Source organism: Fragaria vesca, linkage group LG2, assembly GCF_000184155.1.
Source record: "Fragaria vesca subsp. vesca linkage group LG2, FraVesHawaii_1.0, whole genome shotgun sequence".
Taxonomy (NCBI): Eukaryota; Viridiplantae; Streptophyta; class Magnoliopsida; order Rosales; family Rosaceae; genus Fragaria; species Fragaria vesca.
In genome coordinates, this window is record NC_020492.1 from 30,846,210 (window position 1) to 30,859,698 (window position 13,489).

Below are 13,489 nucleotides of genomic sequence, written 5' to 3' on the forward strand. Positions count from 1 at the left end.
GACTGAACATACGTCTATTTCAAACTACAAGAACTACATAATATCTAACCCATAATTTAAATATCCAGTACAAATGAGTTGGAAGGCAATTAGAAAATCATATTATGAATGCATATAGGCACTTTATGTTGATGATAGACAAATTCAAGTCCGTCGGCTTTTATGAATGCCTATAGGCAGCACTTTGTTAGGTTGATGATAGACAAATTCAGGTCTATCAACAACTTTTTCGCAGACTTTCATGAATGCATATAGGCACTTATGGTTAGTTTGGAATTGCTGTAACTTTAAAAATAAAGTCTGTCGTTGCTGTTGTGATGTGAATATAATCAGTCATGAATAAAAACAATTTTTTATTTGGTATATATTACTGAAAGATAAATATATGACCACATTTTCATGTCAAATATGCACAACATTGCAAGTATGGATATAAAGATGCTTTGTATACTATCATCTGATACATTCTATAAGAATTTCAATCTCCTTGAAGTTTCATACACAAACAAATACAAAGAATTTCAGCCCTTCGCTTTAACCAGCGAGCTGATCGAACTACCTAAACCACTTCCGACCTAAACCACTTCCGAAAGCATAATAGTGCCCTTAACTTACTACTTCAGGTCTTCGGTTATAGCTAGACTTGAAACTGCCATGTACTGCCACGTAAACAAGTTTGGAAAAAGAAGCATGAAAGTTTCGGGGTTCCCTCGCTTGGTTTTCTCCCTACAAAATGACAGTTCTGAGAGGCATGACCTTACGAGCAATTTGCTTTGCTTTTCCCTAAGACAAATGTGGAAGAAGTCCTTGTGCAGCCATATTGAATGATAAAACATAACAAACAAACTAACAGTTCCTTATGCGAAAGATGAGGGCAAACATGGAAGAAAGATCATTTGATTTCTTGGACTATAAATTATCTGACTTTAGGAGGTGGTGGAGTACCCTGATACTGATACATAATGAATCAGAAAGGTTGCAACGCAGAAACGCGAAGTTGGGAGGGAAAATAACTTTAACAAAGAACCAAATGTGCTCAATGTACTCGAAACTATGTCAGAAAAATTCCATGTTCCCATAACCGTTTGACAATGTAACTAGTAAAGAAGAACCTATCATCCTCCCAAGTAACCTACCAAAAATCTTGTATGTGCGGAGGAAATATCTATTTACATAGAGATTATATAAGGTAACAGAACACACAGGCAAACCGCTTATTTTATCTCTCATCTCTTTCTTTTGGAACCAGACCCTGAACCTCGGCCACCTTTTTTCTCAGAGGTACCAGAAGAAGCACCTTTACCTCTTCCAGCCAGTGTCCTCTTGGCACTTGTATTTGCTGCACCTTTCATATCCAATTGAACTTGAACTCCTACAAAGCATCAAGAAGGCATAAATAGTGTACTCTAGGATGAACATGCATGCCCAACTATATAAAATAACAAATGAATGTGAATTTAGATTCATCAATGTAGGAAACTTCCCCACCTTTTCTATTCAAACTTTGAAGTTCCTGCTGCAGCTTCTCCCCAACAGCAGAGCTTTCTGTTACATTGCAGAAAGACCGATGATTCAGTCAACCAGTTATCAAATAGTCAACAACAGAACATTCGGAAGGAAACCTGATTCAAAATTCTCAAGATACAAAATGAATCAGCAAAAATCTGAAAACAGAAAAACGCACCCAAGTCCTCTGCATCCGATGAATTTTCTTCTTCACTTAGAACCAAAGTATCATCATTGTTCTCTCCAATTGCTTCATCAGATGGTTCTAAAATAGCTGCGATCCTCTTCTTAGGAGCCTTTTTCATTCCAGGGAAAGTGACAAACTCTGCAACTCGTACCCTTGATTTGCTACCTTCTTTGTATGCTTTTGTCAGAGCTGCTTTTACAGCCGGCTGGATGCCCTCCAGAGGATTTGGATGCCCCTGACACATGAATAATAATGTGTCAAAAGAAAAATTCAAACTCTAAAACTGCTACAGCAAACACACTCCACTTAGTTAGCAAGGAATACCTGAAATTTTGATAACTCGACGATAGTATCATAGTCATCCTGACTAATTGAGTAAGTATTCATGAACTCCACAACTTCCTGAACGGCTTCGTCCTGGTAATGATTTATAACACAGTACATTTTTCAAATGATCTTTAACCTAGATGTTTACATATTCTTTTTCTATTGAAATTCAAAAAAGACCAAAGATTCATACCTTCGGTAATTTTCGCAGTGGCACAGATAATCGTTTCAGAAGGAGCGGAAGGTATTCAACTCGGAGGGTCTCCCTGATTATTTTACATTGCATAATTAAGAAGCTTCAACTGATAGTTTAGCTTACAACAGGAAAAGGAAGAAGAGCTATCCATTGATTGTTCTGACTACGATGTAGAAGAGACAACTGATACTTTAGCTTAGGATCAAAAAGGAAAGATAAGAGATATACGTTGATTTATCTGACTCAGATGAAACACAATGCTTACAATCTTTAATCCACCTAGATTCAACCAGCTGTATAGTTTCTAATCAAACCAGTATATCAGAATACCCACCAATGTTGTGATCATATTATATTCCTTCGAAACCCAAAATACTAAGCAAAAGAATAATGAAAAGAATTTACAGTTTTGCAATGGGAGCATTGTGTAACAGTAATAGATTGTATACACAGGGAAAATGGGACACACAGTAGAGCAGTAGTTTGATGAAGGAAAGAGAAAAAAAAAAAAAAAAACCAGAACGGAAAGTTCATAACCACAATTATAGACAAGCCATGGTAAAAATCAAGCATAAAGATATTAGATAGCTCAAAACAAGACACCACCTTCCTGAACTAGATGCACGAGATGCAAGAAGATGGACATGCAAATCATCTAAGAGCCTCAGATTTTTGCCAAATGTTGAGTTCTTTCCCAGCCACCCTCCGAATCTATTAAAATTTCTTTCTCCCTGCAAAATAAGACCAACTTGCTAGTTGGTAAAACAAAACACAAGAAAAAAGGAAAAGCAACTAATGATTTGTACAAACCTCATTGCACAAATATCATGTCCATTAAAAAAAAGAAATCCATGAGGAACAGACAGAAGACATGGAATTTTCCATAGCAATCAAAATAAAAAGAAGGGACAACAAAGGTGAATTCGTAGTTCGATCAGAGATTCCTCAAACATTACATGTACAATGAACAGTAGAAATCGATGAACAATGCAGTGACCCCAAACCATACAAATTTAACCTTGGCTCACAAGACAAAAGCCCATGAGGACCCCAAATTTTGTAGACTGAAGATATATGCCGGTTCGTCTATTGTTGCCAGAAATTTGGTTATCTCAAGGCATCAACTGTTGTATTGTGGTTTGGATGGTATACTTCAGTTTATATGAACATAACCAAATTTCACGTCCTAACCTATTCAACCTAAAACATCAACATTTTGTCTTTCCTTGCACTCTTCTTTCCTCTGGAGTTGTGTTCATAATTTCCAGTCTTTATCAGGATTGGTCCTGACTTTATGGGACTGGTGATTTTTTGTACCTGAGCTTCGAAAGTGATCAATTTAGTACCTAAACTCGCAATGGGACTACCTTCATTGAGCTGAAGTTAAATGTGGGGTAAAGGAGTCATTATACCATCCCTTTATCGTGGAATGAACATTTATTTCTATAATTCTGTTGACCATCCATTCCCTCATTTTCATTCAAGTTTCCCTCTTCTACCCTGAATTTCCATCCCACTTTCAACTCCTATTCTCTAAAATTCCCATCTTCCACTTATATTTAATCCGAAAAGAAAGAAAGGAAACAAAAACAGATTTGATTAACACGAAAAAGAATAGAAAGTGGACAAGGAAGAAATGCACAAAAAAGATGCAACAGAAGGTCAAAACAAAAACACCAAAAACCCCTAACAGAACTCCGACAAGAGAGACCAAAAAGAAATCCAAAACTTCAGCTGCTCCGTCCCTCAAAATGCAATGGGACAATAATATTTGAAAGTCTCAGAAACCGTAGCCCAAAGAAATTCTCAGATTCAACTCTCTCTTAATAAGGTCCTCGAAGACTTCAAAAATTCTACTATTTATTTCCATCCATAACACCCAGATAACTGCAAGGACCACCCCCTCCGCACTACCATATCTATTTCTTTCCATTCCATCTCCAATACATTATCTACCAGGTATTAAATGCAATGCCCATCAAATATAATTTTCCAGAATGTAAATTACAGTTAATGGTCATCTCTTTCATTTTGTGTTAAGGGTCACAGAATTGTAATTATGTTGATAGGCTAGCCTAAAACAAGAATTTCAACGTCCTCAGTTCATTGCTGATTTTGCTATTATTCGTGAATGAGAAATGAAGGCTACACAGAAGTAAACAGAAAATAGGGAACCAGAACCTCCCATCTTTGTCACCTTAAATCCCTCCATTTTCTTCAACCTAACACGTATATCCACCCAATTCTCTGTTCTCATATTTTATAAAATGCCGCCTTGAGTTTAATATTCTGGGACCTAATCTCTGCACACAAGCTTGACCTCAACATTGACTCGATCTATCCGAAAAGATCCATTATACAAAGTCAAACCTTGAACCAGAAGCGGCTCCTGACAACAATAACTAGGCACAAGATATTGCAAGACAAGGCCTTATTATCAGTTTAAGTGAGTACTATATTGACTCCTACTCTGCGCAATCAAATTTAAATTTCAAAACAGGTATTATGGAAGCAAAAGGGTACCAGGCACTACTCAGGTGCTAAAATTGATCATTTCCAGACTAAATTGTCCATTCGTGTATGAACCACTATAAATCCGTGCAAATTTTAGTACGCCACGAGTGACAACTCACACTTCCAAATTAGCATGGGTCATTTCTCAGAGGTTCAAGTTTCTCTTCTTCTTTTGGGTACATTCAGTAACAACAGGAAACTGTGGCAACTTTATCATATATTGCCAATTCATGAATCCTTTGTGTTTTCTTTTGAAAAGGAGCGGCTTGTCATTGGAAAAAAATAAAATAAAAAGCATATTTACAAAGAAATGACGACAGTTTGAGCAAAAGATCAAAATGCTCAACTGTCACTAAAACAGTTTAGACAAAGAACCCTAGACTACAACAGCTTGCTAATCTAGTGTAATCCTAAACTCCCCAGATTTGAGGCCCATATATTTTCCCAGAAGTTAACTCAGCCAAAGATCTTCCAATCACCAATTTTCAAACATCCTTTTCTTTTCTTTTCATCCATACCACCCAAATTACAGCTCACCAACAGCCCGGAAGAATTTTAGGCTTTTTACCTTGCTTGAATAATCACTATGAAGAGTTCATGTGATATCTCATGCACAATTAACCATGGCATCTACCAACAACAAATTTAATTTATCAAAAATTACTACCAACAACAAAAACCCTACTTAGATCAATTTTCTACAACCGAGGACAAAACTTGCACAGAATTAAACATAACTTTCTCTGTGAAAAATGGAGAGCTATAAGTTGTATAATGTGTGAAAGAAAGAAAAGGTTCATGTATAACAGGATATAGGTGGTTTTGATGAAGCAGCAATTGTATGTCAATCACTACAACATACAGAAAAGAAAAACATTGCTAAGGCCAGAGAAAGCATCTGCTACACTATTGAATTTATAGAACATGTACCTGCTCAAGCGTCTCCCTTTGACCGCGCAACAAAGCAGCCCTGAACCATAACATAAGAATAAGAGTACAAGAGAATACATGAATTAGAAAGTTCAGAGTTGTTTGAAACTATATGGAATTAGTAGTGTTCATCACAAAGAGCTCATGTGAAGAAACATACGGAATTATGCTGGATGACAGAGAACCACTTTGGGAAAGTTGCCATTGGCGATATTTTCTAATTTGTACATTGATAATATCCCCATTGCCAATAGACTCAGCCGCACGGGCAATCAAGTTCATACGTTCAACACCACTATTATCCTTCGCAGCCGCACTTGGCCTGTAGTTAACATAATTTTCCTGCCAGCAATTGTAGCACAGAATATTAGTCCTATTTGGAAAACTCACAAACGCGAAATGAAGAGCAGGCATCGTCACTCTTTGTTAAAGAAAGTGTTGTAAATGGGAATCTGCTTCCATTATTATGATTACCCCACTATCATCCAAAAAGTACTTAGAAATTGTGGTCCTACAAAGGTGAGTATGCCATACAGACCCTGCTCCCATTTATTATAATTACCAGCTGAAAAGCATTCCTAATTAAAGCTTTATGTTTTTCAAATCATGTCATCCCACAATAGCATTATTTTCAGTACATGACACAACACCAAAACAAGCATCAAGCCATTGAAGGAACCTGAATAAGAAGAGGGACTAGATCTGGGTCACTCATGCTCAGGTCAACCCGCTCATCCATCCGCAACTTCCCAGCATTGAAATTAAACAGCCTGGAGGCATTAGAGAAATCAGCACAAGGCACATCACATGGTGGAAGGGTTAATGGATCAAACAAACTTGATTATTTAAATCATGATGAAAGATCCTCCATTCCTCAATCTAAATGATGACAAAAGGAAAATAGCACGTAGATAGTATAATAAATTTCATTAGTATTGGATCTTTCTGAAACTAATCACACTGGTGCTTTCCGACTTCACCCACTGCTACGACCATAAAAACTCATTCTCATGGCCAAAGTACTAGTGACCAGATTCAAAGTCAAAGTTGACTTTACATGATTAGTTTACTGGAATTCTACAGTGCATTTTCATTTGTTTATTTACTGGAATCTTATAATTAGTTGTAAGATAAAAATGTAGAGAAAAATAGAAATACTGGAATTACTTTAAAGAATTATTAACTAATGTCTAAAAAAATTTAACAGAATATTTGACATAAATTAAAAAAAAGAAAATTTACTCGATGGGACACATGTAAAATAAGAGCTTTGAAGAAATGATAACCAATTAAATCAATTAAACATGTAAATCTCATAGAAAAATAAGTCCCCATCTAGATAGATGAACTAAACTAACAATGCATATAAACGAGGAGATTGGTAATGAGAAACATGGCACATATAATTTTTGGAGACGGCATTGATCCCAAGGCTAGTAAGTTGTTCTGTTTAGCTAGCCTACGCACCATAAGGAGAATTAACTATGGACTTTCTGATCTATCCTCAGATAAACCAAGCTATAAAATTGAATTTATGTAACCAGCTCACAATTTATAGCATCTATACTTCAACCAAAGCATATGTTGCCCACAAGTATACACGCAGCTTTTTTTTTATCTTTTTTTTTCTTTTTGGTGGTCGTGTACGGAGAAATGCAGTAAATGAGAACAAACTGAAAGCCATGCGAGCTTATATCTTAATGAACTGTGTAGCATAACTGAATCTTAGAACAAATACAGAAATAAATCATACTTATCAACAGCTGTGAATGGTGAAATGTCCTCATCCTTTTCCACTGCTTCGCAGGCGTTGCCTTACATCTTCATATTTTATGACAGACATTGACAGACTCATGTAATGCAACTGGTTAAGTGCCATTCGCATGTCTCCGTTAACTCTGTCTGCAAGTTCCTCGAGAGCAATCTGAGACACGTCAACCAAATTAATCAACATGGCACAAAGTTGGTCAATGCCGACCACAGAGCAGAAACTAATTATAGCAGCTACCACTTAACAGTAAAAACCACTATGTAAAATCATAACCACATCATCACTTTTTTTTTCTTATTAAGAAAGATACTTTTTTGAAACATATATCAAAAACTATAATCTCTGAACCAGAAGTCCACCCAATAAGAAAAATTTACATAAACTAAAAGAGTACAAACAAGACAATCTTTGATGACAACTAATGGCTTGCTTCCAATTCAACAAAATGGAAGACACACTTACTCACAAAGGAAGACCAATAGACAGCCTTTTCCTACAACCGTATATTAAAAAGTAACACCTCATTACCACGTACAAGGAAAAGAATGAGGGGAGACTAAAAGGGGAGAGGACACCGCAACTGCTAAATAACTATACACACTTTTCCTAAAGCCGTCAAGTAATTGACCTGAAACCAAACAGTTTGTAACTGAAGAACAGAGAATTTTGCATGTTATAATTTTTACTGGAAAATGAAGAAAAAAAAAATTAAATGAAGTATAACGATAATGCCCACCAGGTCATGATTGACCAAGGAAATTATGCTCAACCACCCTTGCAAGTAAATCTAACGATGGAAAATTCACTGTTAAGTATATTTGTTTCATTTTCAAATCTAATTTACTGACCAGGTGAACAATACTGTGATGTATTCCACAATACTGCATTTAAAGTGATATTCAGTGCGTATATTTCTCTGAAGAAGAAAATTTATATGTATATTCGTACAAAGAAGTTTGAGGTGGTGCAACACCATTTTCCTCCACAGTTAAATTGTCAGTCAGGTCATATCACTAACACTAATGATACCCTTTTACAATTTTTGGAGACCATAATGCTCTAGCAAGTAAACAATACTACAATAGCTACAAATAAAAAAAATACAGGATTTCATCAACATGGAAAATCAGTACTCGCAGTTACACATACCTCATTCACTTGAAGACCTTCAGCATTTGCAACTTGCTTCAACCTCTTTGCCATCTATGATAAAACATTAACGTGTTAATAATTGCATCCTACCAAACACCTTGATTATGGGCAAGCCAAATATAAGTGTCTCAAAATTTCAAAATTTATAACGAACACAGAAAAATGCAATATTCCTATTAACCTTGCTACATTCATATGAACACAACTATGCACTCATTAATGCTGATTTTCATGTTTATAACAGCTCCCATGCAGCCACAACATGCCATGTATGCATAGTAATTTAGAAACTTGAGGTCTGCCTAACAAAGCCAACAACGTTCAAAATGGCACTAGCTTGGCTTGCATTTAATTGGGAGACATATAACAGGATGTATGCTATGCTTTAAAATATAAAAAAATAAAAGAGGTTCTAAACAGTTGTACATATTGCCTTCCCCATGACACAGAGTCAAAAACAACAGAGAAACTGTCTAAAGAGTTTAATTCACACTCTAGAAGGAGAAGGCAGTAAGAATATGGGGCAATGCTTGGAGAAAAACATGCCACCCTTTCTTTAGACAGAAAAAGTCAATCTAAGGAAAACCAAACGAAGGGAGCAAGATCAGGTAGCATTACTAATTTAGTTTTAACCTTTGTAAAGTTGATTAAATTGAACATTTGAGTGTTTACTGAAAAAGTGGCAAACATGTGAGAGAAAAACAAAAACAACATTACTATTTGGGATCCACAAAACTAACTTGTCGAAACATTTACTTTGTAATCAAACAAATTTTGGCACTCAACTCATGAAGCTACAAACGTAGTAGGCTGTAGGTATGGAAGTATCGAGTAGAATGCTTTTAAATACAATAATGGCTACAATAATCAAGAACAAGGTTACTTATGCAGTATCCCAGAATAAATTATTCAATTTTTATCAGAAGCCATCTTCAATTTTTATCAGAAGCCATCTATGTCATCCCATCAAGGTTACTCAACAACGCACAACACTGTCGCAATGTAGACCTCATGTAAAAAAACTCGACCACAATGCTCTCGAGATAAGATAAGAACCAAATACTAACATGGATGCAAATTTTTACAAGTAAAGAATGCACTGGGAAAAGGGGGGGTGGGGGTGGGGGTGGGTGGGAGTGACCTGTTGCTTAGTTGGTTTGCGGAAGCTGAGAAGCAAACAGTAGTTCACAAGACTTTTCAGTTTCTGACTGTAACGATCATTACAAATGCAGATAATGGGAATTTTAGAAATCTTTATGCTGGCAATAAGATCAGCAACTCCACCCCGATCACCAGCCGACATTCCATCAACCTCATCCATAATGAGCACAGTTTTTGGATGCTTAGATCTGCAATTTCAAATAAGAATTAACTCGAGAAGAAAATTTTGCAAGGCACATATAAGCACCCAAAGTAATTGTATGTATATGGTTAAACTAACCTATCCATGCTTAGAGCCATATTGCTGATGAGCTCTTTAACAGAATTTGAATTGCTTCCACCGACTCCCTTGACAATCTTGGAATCAGCTTTCCCTCGACTGTCACTTGCATTTACCTGAATAATGAGCATGCATTTAACAGACAAAAAATACAGTATAGTTGAACTTCAGTCAGCGACATTCAAATGCTTAGTACAACACCTCAATTGCCTCGAAACCGAGCATCTGACTGACCAACTTTGCTGACGTTGTTTTCCCTATACCAGGTGTTCCACTTAATAATAAAGCTTTTTTAGCACCCGAATTGTTTGATTTATTGCCTTTTTTCTTAATTCCAGTATCAAGGAATTGCTCATGCCAATGTGCCAACCAATCATGAAGCTGTTTTACCTGCAAATTTGGGGATACTTTAAGTCAATGAGTTCCAAACTTGAAGAGAGATATAACCAGATGCAACAGGTGTAAGAAAATGATGAACAGACATACCAGTGACTGATTACCAATAATGTCATTTGGAACCTTTGGTCTATATTTTTCTGTCCATGTCAAAGCAGAATGCTCTGTAGTTTTCTCTTTGCGCCTAGCAAGGGAAGCATCTGATGATGACTGTTTTTGGGATACCCTACATGCCAAGGAGCTGCTAGTGCCATCTGCTGAACCTACATTTCATAAGAAACACTCAATAATCAATTAACTGAGTAATTAAAGCTTGTACGAAGAACCAGAGGGTAAGCACAACCAAGACAACACCAAAAGTAAGTAGTTACATGAGACATACTCTTTAATGCTACTTTCTTAGGGCTTATATTAGGCAAAGATGTTTCTTGGGCACTATCCACAAGTTTCTTTGCTTCTTGCACAGGTGCTTTAGCACGAATTGATGCACGAATCTTATCAAACAATCCATCCTCGGTAAGGAAAGCCGTCCTAGTGGTACATTAAGACAAAGATATAAATAGAAGGAGAAGCAATAGGAAAATGTCTATTGTTTAGTATGAATGAAAGATAACTAACCCAAGTTCTTTGGCTTTTGAGGATTTCCTGCCCTCAATATCTTCATCACATAAAAGATAGCTCTGCAAACAGACGTGTAAATCAAAAGCAAGAAATGTTATCTGAGTTTACAAAAAGAGTCAGAAAAAGTAAGTAACCGTTTTCTTGCTGACAGATCCAGTGATACGGCCTCCATGGCGTTTTATTAAATCTTCTGCCTCCTCTCTTTCCAAACTGATAAGATTAAGTTTTAAAGTCAATTACAGGCTGAAAAACATAAACAACACTATAAAAGCCAGTAATATCGTCCTAACTAAATATTGACTGCAACAAAGCTAAAGTCACATAAATAACAAAACCAACCTATCAAGTGTACCACTTATTACAAAAGTTAAACCAGCTAAACAGTTTGGATCACCTTCAGGAACATCCTGGAACATGCGAAAAGAGAATTATTGTTAACATCAACAATTTTACGTTCATTAATCAATTCAAAATTTTGGAAACATAATACCTTTTCCCCTTTGTGCGGCGGATCTTTCCTTTCACCAAAATTCATAAATCCACCCCGTCCAGCGCCTCTGCCTCTTCCACCAGCTGGAGCAGCCGATGAACTACCTCTTCCACCGCGACCCCTACCACCAGATTTGTGAGGAGCCTCAGAACCCTTGGCTTCATCATCATCACTTTCATCTGCAGACTTCAGCTCCTGTGGAATTCCCTTGCCAGATGCAGTCTTCAGTTTCTTGCTAGGCGTGGCTTCTTTCTTCTTAGATTGAGGCATAACAAAATCATCGTCGTCATCATCCTCAACTTTCTGAACTTTTTTCGCAGGCGAGGGTCTGCTAGATTCAACAGGACCCGATTGAATCTTTCGCTTTGCTGGCACTTGAACCGTTTCCTTTTCCTCATCCGGCTTTGACTTATTCGGGGGAAAATGCTTGCTAGTTTTCCTTCTGCCTGAACTTTCTTGACCTCCATGCACCTGATCATTACAGAAAACAAAACATTTAATAAGAAATGCAACATACCGTATCATGAAAAACTGCTCCAATTGCGCACTACCCACAACTAAGAAACTCCTATACCGAAATTCCATTCCCAAAGTAATGTACACTGGTTTGCTAAATTGATCAGACACAAATAGCATAACTATGATCACTTGAATTCTTACTAATTGCTTGCAACACCAAACAAAAGACATTAAACCCTAATTGGCATGAACTCACTTTCTGTTCTTGAGATTGTGTGGACTGTTTGGGCAAAGCAGCCGGAGCCGGAGCCGGTTTGGAGGCATTGCCCTTGTCGTGGGACTTCATAAACCACTTTCTGATATCAGCCTGCGACTGTAATCGTCCAAATCCAATCAAGATTTCATCGTCAGTAGAATTCCGTAAAGAAAAAAAAAAAAACCTAAAAACGAAGAATTTGCGTGTGCATGAAAGGTTGAGGAAAGAGAAAGAGAGAATTGGAATTGCAGACTTACCATGTCTCCAGGTCTAGGTTGGGTTGCGGAATGCGAGAGGCTAACACTGATGGCTCACTGTTAGGAGTGAGACACACAATGGAGAGATTGAGAGAGACGAAGGGAAAGAAGAGAGAGGATCCAAGAGTCGTCTTGGCTCTTGTGATTTGTTCTTGTATGTGAGAGTTTCCCTGGTGTTGCCGCCGCGTGGTTCGGACTTCGGAGTGGTAGAGTCCTGAGGAAACTAAAGTAAACAGTGAAAATAAACATATTCTATAATTTTATTTATTATTTTTTTTTTTTTTCTAAGAAGACATGCTAGCGTACCCACCAATACTTAATACATTTTTTTTCTTTTCATTTACCCATCCGGACACGTGACATTTTTATTTATTTTATTTTACAGATTAAACAACATATTTACACTAAAAGTTTTACACTAATATAAATAACTTCGTTCAGAGCAAGTAAATTTAGTTCAGATCTTGTGATTACAACATATGAACATTTATTACATAAATCTTAATCAAATGTTCATGTATTTGTAAAAAGTGTTGTGAAAGATGTAATTATTTTTTCAATACAAAAGACATCACCTAATTACAAAACCTAGAACCCTATTACTTGAACGAAGACATATGCTCTATTTAGTCTAACGGGGGTGTATTCAATTAAGAGTCTAACGATTGTTTTTCGAAAATCCATTAAAATCTGATGGTATTCAATTAAGATTTTGAAAGACTTTTCAAAATTCCAACGAGTTTGAATGATTTTAGTAGATGAGTGATTTTGTAGAATTCTAGGGTGTTTGGTATAAATACCAAACCCTATTAGAAATATGCCCTCTACACATGACATTTTGACAGTCTTTCTTTTCCTCTCTCTCTATGAAGATGAAAAGATGTCAAAGAGAGAAGACGAACTGATCGACATGAGAAGACTAACTAACATCGAGCTAACCAAGCTGTGAATACCCATACATATACATATACATATACATAATTCAA

At 36.6% G+C, this 13,489-nt stretch overlaps 1 pseudogene across 1 annotated transcript; it reads right to left on the minus strand.

Annotated features, from left to right (window-relative positions):
* Positions 1–397: 397 nt before the first annotated feature.
* LOC101310667 lies at positions 398–12,675 on the minus strand (annotated as a pseudogene). The gene is made up of 22 exons (XR_184099.1): positions 12,504–12,675; positions 12,247–12,363; positions 11,532–12,002; positions 11,381–11,448; positions 11,176–11,251; positions 11,039–11,100; positions 10,803–10,951; positions 10,511–10,683; positions 10,226–10,414; positions 10,025–10,140; positions 9,725–9,932; positions 8,581–8,634; positions 7,414–7,584; positions 6,340–6,430; positions 5,821–6,002; positions 5,661–5,700; positions 2,823–2,947; positions 2,214–2,286; positions 2,018–2,110; positions 1,685–1,928; positions 1,489–1,545; positions 398–1,372 (listed from the first exon to the last, which is right to left on the minus strand). The product of XR_184099.1 is annotated as a replication factor C subunit 1-like (transcript).
* Positions 12,676–13,489: the final 814 nt, after the last annotated feature.